Source organism: Sinocyclocheilus rhinocerous, unplaced genomic scaffold (assembly GCF_001515625.1).
Source record: "Sinocyclocheilus rhinocerous isolate Xijiao unplaced genomic scaffold, SAMN03320098_v1.1 scaffold889, whole genome shotgun sequence".
NCBI classification, from domain to species: Eukaryota; Metazoa; Chordata; class Actinopteri; order Cypriniformes; family Cyprinidae; genus Sinocyclocheilus; species Sinocyclocheilus rhinocerous.
In genome coordinates, this window is record NW_015638024.1 from 1,375,994 (window position 1) to 1,384,310 (window position 8,317).

Here is an 8,317-nt window from a genome sequence, read left to right on the forward strand (position 1 = left end):
CCCCAGACTCGACTTGAGTGGAAAATGAATCATCCGCGGTTGTGTGCGCTCTTGTTTGCACATGAGCAAAGGTGTTTTTAGGAGTCTACCTTGCAAACGCTAGACCACTGATTCGTCAAACCTGCTTTCCTGCAGTCTGTGTTCTTCTGACTCCTGACTAATTTTTAGTAAGTAACTAATATGCTTTGGGGAAATGTATCGGAGTAAAAGTATACATTTTAATTAGGAAATGTAGTGGAGTAAAAGTTGGCTGAAATATAAAAACTCAAGTAAAGTACAGATACTCCCCAAAAATACTTATGTACTGTAACGAAGTATTATTACTTCGTTACATTACACCACTGGGAACCTGTACGCCTACTGTATATGTGGGTGTTCTCAAGTTACTGTAAGGAAAACATCAAAGTAGATTATTACAGTCACTGTACTCAGTGCTGAAACACAGTACACTTAACCTGATTATTTTATCAGGTTAATTTAATCATTAGTTATTTTACATATTCACAGTCACTAAATTACAGTGACTGAAAAATCTGTGTGCTCTCAAGGGAATTGGATGTTGCTGTTCTTGTACACAACGTGCATTTAATTTAGGTAGAGTGTAAAGAACTATAGGTGAGAGAATATCTCAGTATAAAAATGCATTCAGAATCAGATAACATTGATATTGTGAAGAAATAATCTCTTTAGTAAAGAAGGACGACATGTTATACAGGTGCATCTCAATAAATTAGAATGTCGTGGAAAAGTTCATTTATTTCAGTAATTCAACTCAAATTGTGAAACTCGTGTATTAAATAAATTCAGTGAACATGTACATGCATACTGAGTCTGTGAAGAAGAGCAACAATATTGAAACGTCCTGCTCGCCCTCATTATACTGAAATACTGGCTCATTTAGAGGACCTATTTTTTATGCAGCTAAAATGAACTTTTTTTGTGGAGGAGCAGATGGATGTAGTCTCATTTATGAGACTGTTTATCAGTTTTGGGGGCATGAAATAATGAGGCAGGCAGATTTGCCGGTTTGTTTTACTGAAAAAGTGACTGGAGTGACAGCTGACTATATTGGGTCATAAGTCATTTTTATTGTTTACTGTATTTGCATGAGTGGATTTATATTAACAGGCGTTAGGGAGATGGAATGAGAAACTTTTATCTTAGAAGTGCATTATTATGTCTTAAATAGATGTGTATGGATTTGCTCCGGCTTTCACAAAGAGATGCCAAACAGCGAGAGTTACTGTTCAATTACAAGAATTGACTTCTTGTAACTAATTACTGAACTTTCTCTCTTGTGCACACATACTGAGACACATTATATAATTTTTCCTGTGGCTTCAATTAATCAGCTGTGGCTGCTGCTGTATTATAGAACAATATTTGTGAACTTAGGTCAGAAACATGAAGACATCTTTGTCTGAACAGCTCAACTTGTAGTACATACTAAAACTGTTTATATCCTCAGAGGAATTTAATGAGAACCATTCATGTGCACGCAAGACGAGCACTTTTACAGAACTTAAGATTAATTGAGCACTTCACCGACAATTCTTCTACTTTTTAATAATCTTATCAGAGTCATGTGTCAGATACCTAATAATGCAACCAGTCTGGGTTACAGTGATTTAAACACTTTCTCCTTCATGCCCTGATTCCCGTCAATGAGTTTTCTCCATTTGGCAAAGCCAAATTAATGGGCAGCAGAGTGTAATGGGAATGGGTACATGACGTTAAAGGATGGAAAGAGCTCAGATGCAGGCATCCTCTGCTGCATCGACTCTCAGAATTGGTTCTTTTGCCTTGTTTTCAAGCATCTGACAGCTCACCAATTGGCTAATGTGCTGCATGTAAGTGTGGAGATGGAACCTGCCAGTGGGGGGGCCTCTAAGTGGGAGGTTGTATTGGCAATGAATGTGCTTGCAGGACCACAAGGGGACGTTCTTTGTGAGTTTGAGCTTAATGGTTATGCTTAAGCAGCAAACATGTCACAAAAATCCCAGAAGCAATGCTGTCAAGCATCTGACTTTGCCTCAGAAGTAAATTGTAATGATTTCTTTTGAATTTTTGAATTTCTTTTTGAGTTTTTGTTTTTTTGACATAATGGGCCACCTTGTACAAAAGAGTTTATCCTGACCAATTTATCAACGTCATTTAGATAATTGCATTATCTTAGATATAAATGTCTAGAAGTTGAGGTATTTATCTGTATTGTATTGCAAAAACGAAGATTCTGTCATCATTTACTCACCCTGATGTCCCTCCAAACCTGTAAGACTTACTTTCTTCTTCAAAACACAAAAGAATGTAAAAAAAAAAAAAGAAGATAAAAAAATCATATTTTGAAGAAAGTAAGTCAGAAAAGTTTGGAATGGCACAAGGGTGAGTAAATGACAGATTTTTCATCATTGTATAAACTGTCATTTTAAGTTATGAATATCTGTTTTGTAGTCTTGCTGTACTAGCCACATATTTATATGCCTCAATTGTTCATCTAAGTCTTAAGTATGTAAATTCTTTTCTTTCCCCCTTTTTTCCCCCTTATTCTTTCCACTCTGTATGAAAATTTGGACAAGAATCAGTCCATTGAAATGGCTACATTGGCTTCAGCATTAATTTCACAAGCAAACTTGCTGAATCATGTGCTTCTTCTGATCTGTGCGATGAGCAGCTTATGAAATGTTAATAGAAGGCCTTCTATATAAATTGAAGAAGCTCATGAATGATAGAGACCAAGCTTTTAACCTCCCTGAATGAGTGAACAATCTAGAATGTAAACATCTGTCATGTTGTGCCATGCAGTAATGGAGATTCACTGTTGATTCACATTAATGATTCTCTCTCTCTCTGTCTCCCTTTTTATCGACTATCGGGATGATCCTTGCATTAAGATTCGAGGTCTGTCATGATGGTGGCTGCCATCATTTTCTTAAATGGGGATATAATTTTTAGGAGGAGAGAAGACCAAGTGCATGCACATGCTCAGTAGAAGTGTTTCTGATGGCAAGGACTATGCATGCCTGACAGTAGGCTTTTGCAGAAATCTACCTCATTTCCTGAGATCTGGAGGGAGCATCAGCCCTCATTTACTTAGTTGGATGTGGTGTCAGACGGGATGAACCAACTCAAATCGCTTCTCACCTCATTTAGAGATCAGATGAGAGAGGCACAGAATGGATGAATCTTAAGACCTTGAAGGTGCTCTGCAGGGAGGCACGTGACTCCTCATATTGCCTGCTTATCTCTCAGAGACCCCCTCTGGAACTGGCGGACAAGGTTTAGCTGAAGAACAGCCTGAAAACAGGCTTAATTAGGCTTGCTTTGAGGACTTTTAACAATGGGGATATCGACAGTTGCAGTGGTAGTATGGATCCAGGTTTCCCGGCTTCTGCTTGGTGGATCTGTATCTATTTGTACTAAATTCCTTCCAGGCTTCACCCTCATCAAAAAAAAACAAGTGTAATTGTATAACATATGTTTATGGAAAAATACTAGATATAATTTTGAGGACAGCTTCCACACATAAGCATAAGATGGTCTATAACGATGCACACTTTAAAACTTTAAAACACTTAAAAAAAAAGATAAACTCCTGCTTTGTTCTTTTTAATTAGCAGAGCTTGCTGAGGCAAACATCGCTATTACTATTACTCATAAGGCCAATTATGGATTTGAAGAAAGCCCTTACCTTAGGTACTGCATGTAATTCGTCCCTGTTTGAACTACAGATGTTAATGGAACTTCAAATCATGTGGCTTGTTGAGGAGGGTTGGTGCTATTTTTTTTTTTAAGCAATTGTATTACCGGCAAATGACAAAACAGCTGAAGTATTCATACAGACTTACATTGAAGCGGGTCCAAGCCTGGCGGGATGTTTTGATGTAAAAACAGCAATATTATTAAATATTATTATTTTAAATTTAAATTCAGTTAAAATAACTGTTTTCTATTTTAACATATTACGCCAGTCTTCAGTGTCTTCAGAAATTCTTCAGAAATCATTCTAATATCATTCTAATATGCTAACTTGGTGATCAAGAAGCATTTCTTATAATCAGTTTCTTATTATTTTCATGATTCTTTGATGAATAAAGTTCAAAAGAACAGGATTTATATGAAACGGATATATTAGAGACATTATAAATGTCTTAACTGTCACTTTTGATCAATTGAATGCATCCTGACATAATAAAAGTATTAATTTCTTTAAAAAAAATCTTACTGACCAATTTTGAAAAAAAAGGGTATTTGTAAAGAAAACATTTTAAATTAAGTCACATTGCAAATATACAGTAAATTCAGAACAGATATACAGTTGTGATTAACCCTTTACATACCTATGGTAAAGTGTTAAAATATCTACTATAATATAATGAAATGTGTGATTTAAATGTTACTTGCAGAAAAAAAACTGTACACACATTTTTGAATGGCTGTTAATGGAGAAAATATTTGCTGTCAGAGGTTGTAGTTATGACATCTTCCAGCAGGGGGGCATTGCTAACTATGAAGGTAAAACAGTAGCAAATCTGGAGAGTTTGTTGATTTGAATGTGAGAACTTGTCATATTAATATTTTATCTGTAGAGTGAAATTTACACTCACAGCTCTGATGTGAAAAGCTGAATCTTTTGATTTGCACACACAGACAATAATCAAAACATCTGTGTTTTGAATTTGAATTTGCAGATTAATAGTTACAAATGTGTAAAATGACATTCAGATAAACAAAATGACAGACACAACTGTGTACAATATATTTACTTTTGCACTTTACTTTTGCACAGTTTCGCTGTACAACTTCAAGTCGGCACTTACAATCTCTCAGATCCGGCAGTACAAACTTTAAATCCTAGCGCCTTGACTTTTGGTACACCTTTCGCAATATTCCTGTAGCAAACACTTGTGCACTCACTTGTGCACTTGAAAATGCAGATGCGAGAGAGCAGAACCGGGGTGGGAAGGAAGTCATTTTATTGGTCGATGCCTGACCAATAACATTGGCTGGTTTCTTTGCGACGTCATGCAACAGCAGCAGCCAGCGTGCAATTTTGGTAGGAAAGCCGGCTTTGGGAAAACAACTCTGCATGGCAGAAGACTGTGGAATCTATCAGCTCACCTAATGTACAATGCTGGCTGCTGGAAAGCCGTGGTGGATCAGGATACTCACTCACCAACGCAGACGATTCACGTCCTCCTGGCTCCCATCAGCACACTACACACACTACTGTAATGTAGGCCTAAAGGTCTGTTTTACAGTAATGTCTGTTCTATACAGTATATGTAATTCCTTTTGTCAACAAATGGTCTGCATCAATACTTAAGAGTTCTTATGGCAAAAAAAACCCCTGCTTTGAATGAATTTAAGATAAAAAAAATATATATATATTAAAAAAAAACTGATTTAGTACTAAGTTATTCAGTGAATTAAGGTATTTGTATTTTTATTAACATTAATAATATTACACTGACATACTAAGATTATTAAATGTGGTAGCACTGCTCAATGTTTTCACTAAAAACTGTTTGCCTGGAAGCAAATTGGCCAGTTTTGTGATGTCATCACTTAGTGACAGCATACACAACACATGAAATAAACTGTACAAATGTATCGGTGACGTAATACAATTTTTGTAACCTATGCCGTTGTGATAAGTATTAAATGTGCTGGCCTAAGTTAGTAAAATTTTAGTTTAAAAACAACTAATGGGCAAAGTATAAATACAACCGTTTTGGCATATACATGCTGCTGAATATGATGAGCAACCCACTTTCTTCAAATCGAAAGATTCAGCTTTTCACATCAGTGCTGTGAGTGTAAATTTCAACTTACAAATACGAATATTAATATGATAAGTTCTCACATTCAAATCAACAAGCTCTTGTTTACCTTCATACTAACCAACACTGCCCTGCCTCCTCATGCAGGACAAAAAAATTGACCCAGGAGCACGTCCTTCTTGGCAAAATCATGGGCACCACATTCTATTGGTATAGTCATGTGTGAACCGGTTTTTATCAGTAATCCTGTGATCACATGAGTCAGGGATTCCAGTGAGCTCAGGCATTAGTGCTAACGCTGTTAGGATTACTCACAACGGAGAAATGATTAAAGTGTTTGGAGAGAAACGGTTGCTGTATTCTGTCGATTTTTCTGAATTGCAGGGCACAATTTGAGCGTTTTCTCTGACCAGCATGTTAGACTGTAATGATCCTGCAATTTCTAAGCAGCCTCATAGTGCAAAATGCTATTTTAATTGAATCAAGACTTCAGGAAACGAACACAGTAATCTGCAGTGATGGCGTTATTTATGCTGAGACCACAGTGATCTTGAGCTTAAGATAAAAGCTTGTCTAAACAGTCCCAGGTTGAAGAAAAAAGAGACTGGCAGGGCACATTGGCTTTCTGTTGGGATGCTGATGTGAAAGAGGGTAGACGTTTAATGAAGGTGAGGTGATCTAGGGATCGCAAGGTTGAGTAACGGTCCTGCTGTAATTGGCCTATCCCGGCTCCTGTGTCAACTGTAGAAAACTTCTGAGTAATGACTGATCCATTCTGCAAAGGATGTGGAAACATGGAGAAGATATAGTAAGCTGTTGTTCCTGTTTCCCACCATTACCCAGTTTAAAGTCAGTCGGAATAGATTTATATCTGGCTTTAAATTTGGTTTTCACTTTTCACTTTGGATTTTTAGTTTAAGTAAAGAGGTTACAAACTGCAATTTTCAAATTTTCTGGCAATGCTACAGGTAGAATATATGTAATAATAATAATAATATAATTATATATAATAATAAATGTTTTTGAAATAGCAAATCAGCATATTAGAAATCAGCATCTCCCTCTTGTTGTTTAAAACATATGAATGTCTTTTTCTGTAGAACACAAAAGAATATTTTGAAAAATGTGTTATTGTTTTGGACCCCACTGGCTTTCATTATATGGGCAAATATAGTTGAAATAGTCAAAATATCGTATGTGTTCCACAAGAAAATAAAATCATACAGGTTTGTTATGACATGAGGGTGAATAAATAATGACTGCGTTTTATTTTTTGTATAAACTGTCCCATTAAGCTGATCATTAGTAAGCATTGTTCCATTTGTAGAAAGGAAATTAGGTACACACACACACACACACACACACACACTGACACTGACAAATTATTTTCATCTTGACTCAAAAAGGCCACAGTCAGATACTTTTGCAGATGTCTGTCTTTAAGCCACACTCGCTCAATATTGACTGACCCAAGTGACAAGTGGAGGTCTGGATGTTTGTTATTGAGCTATTATATCCCACATCCAGACTCGCAGAGAGTCCAAACTGATTTTAATGGGAAGCAAAGGACTAATATTGAGGAAGGCAAAAGGTCCCTAGCACTTCGGTCACCCCTCACCCTGAGTACACTTCCATACTGTTGAACCCACCCTCAACAACACCTCAACCTCTAAAGGTCAAGGCACTCTAGCTGCCAGTTAAAACCTAGAGCTGATTTATAGACTGACAGAGAAGTCTTTACTGCTTTAAGCTGATCATTAGTAAGCATTGTTCCATTTGTAGAAAGGAAATTAGGTACACACACACACACACACTGACACTGACAAATTATTTTCATCTTGACTCAAAAAGGCCACAGTCAGGTACTTTTGCAACTGTCTGTCTTTAAGCCACACTCGCTCAATATTGACTGACCCAAGTGACAAGTGGAGGTCTGGATGTTAAGAATTGAGCTATTATATCCCACATCCAGACTCGCAGAGAGTCCAAACTGATTTTAATGGGAAGCAAAGGACTAATATTGAGGAAGGCAAAAGGTCCCTAGCACTTCGGTCACCCCTCACCCTGAGTACACTTCCATACTGTTGAACCCACCCTCAACAACACCTCAACCTCTAAAGGTCAAGGCACTCTAGCTGCCAGTTAAAACCTAGAGCTGATTTATAGACTGACAGAGAAGTCTTTACTGCTTTGGCTTTCACATTTTGTTTCTGCCACATTGCAAATTTTAACACATTGAAATATCTTCTTGAAATCAGTATGTTTAAACATTCATTCCTCCAGGTTTAAAAAGGTAAAAGATGTGAAGTTTCTCATTTATAAATGTACAAAAGCCTTCCTTTGTAGTTTTTTCTTCCAGTTCCTTCTACAGAAAATGATGGAAGCCTTTTTTAAAAACATGAAACTCTAGATGGCGCAGTCCGATAGGTCTAACTCAATCTGACCTAATGACATCATCACATGGCACAGCTGATTGGTTCTCTCCTGTATCGGTAGCCAATGAGCTCGCTGCTTAACCTTCAAATATATGACTAGTG

At 36.9% G+C, this 8,317-nt stretch overlaps 1 long non-coding RNA gene across 2 annotated transcripts in view; it reads right to left on the reverse strand.

Moving 5' to 3' along the window:
- Positions 1 to 6,306: 6,306 nt before the first annotated feature.
- Positions 6,307 to 8,317, reverse strand: part of LOC107749437 (uncharacterized) — an 18,571-nt gene continuing 16,560 nt past the window's right edge. For both annotated transcript variants that reach the window (XR_001641032.1, XR_001641033.1), the window contains exon 3: positions 6,307 to 6,555. This is a non-coding gene — a long non-coding RNA (uncharacterized LOC107749437). The remainder of the gene's footprint in view (positions 6,556 to 8,317) is intronic.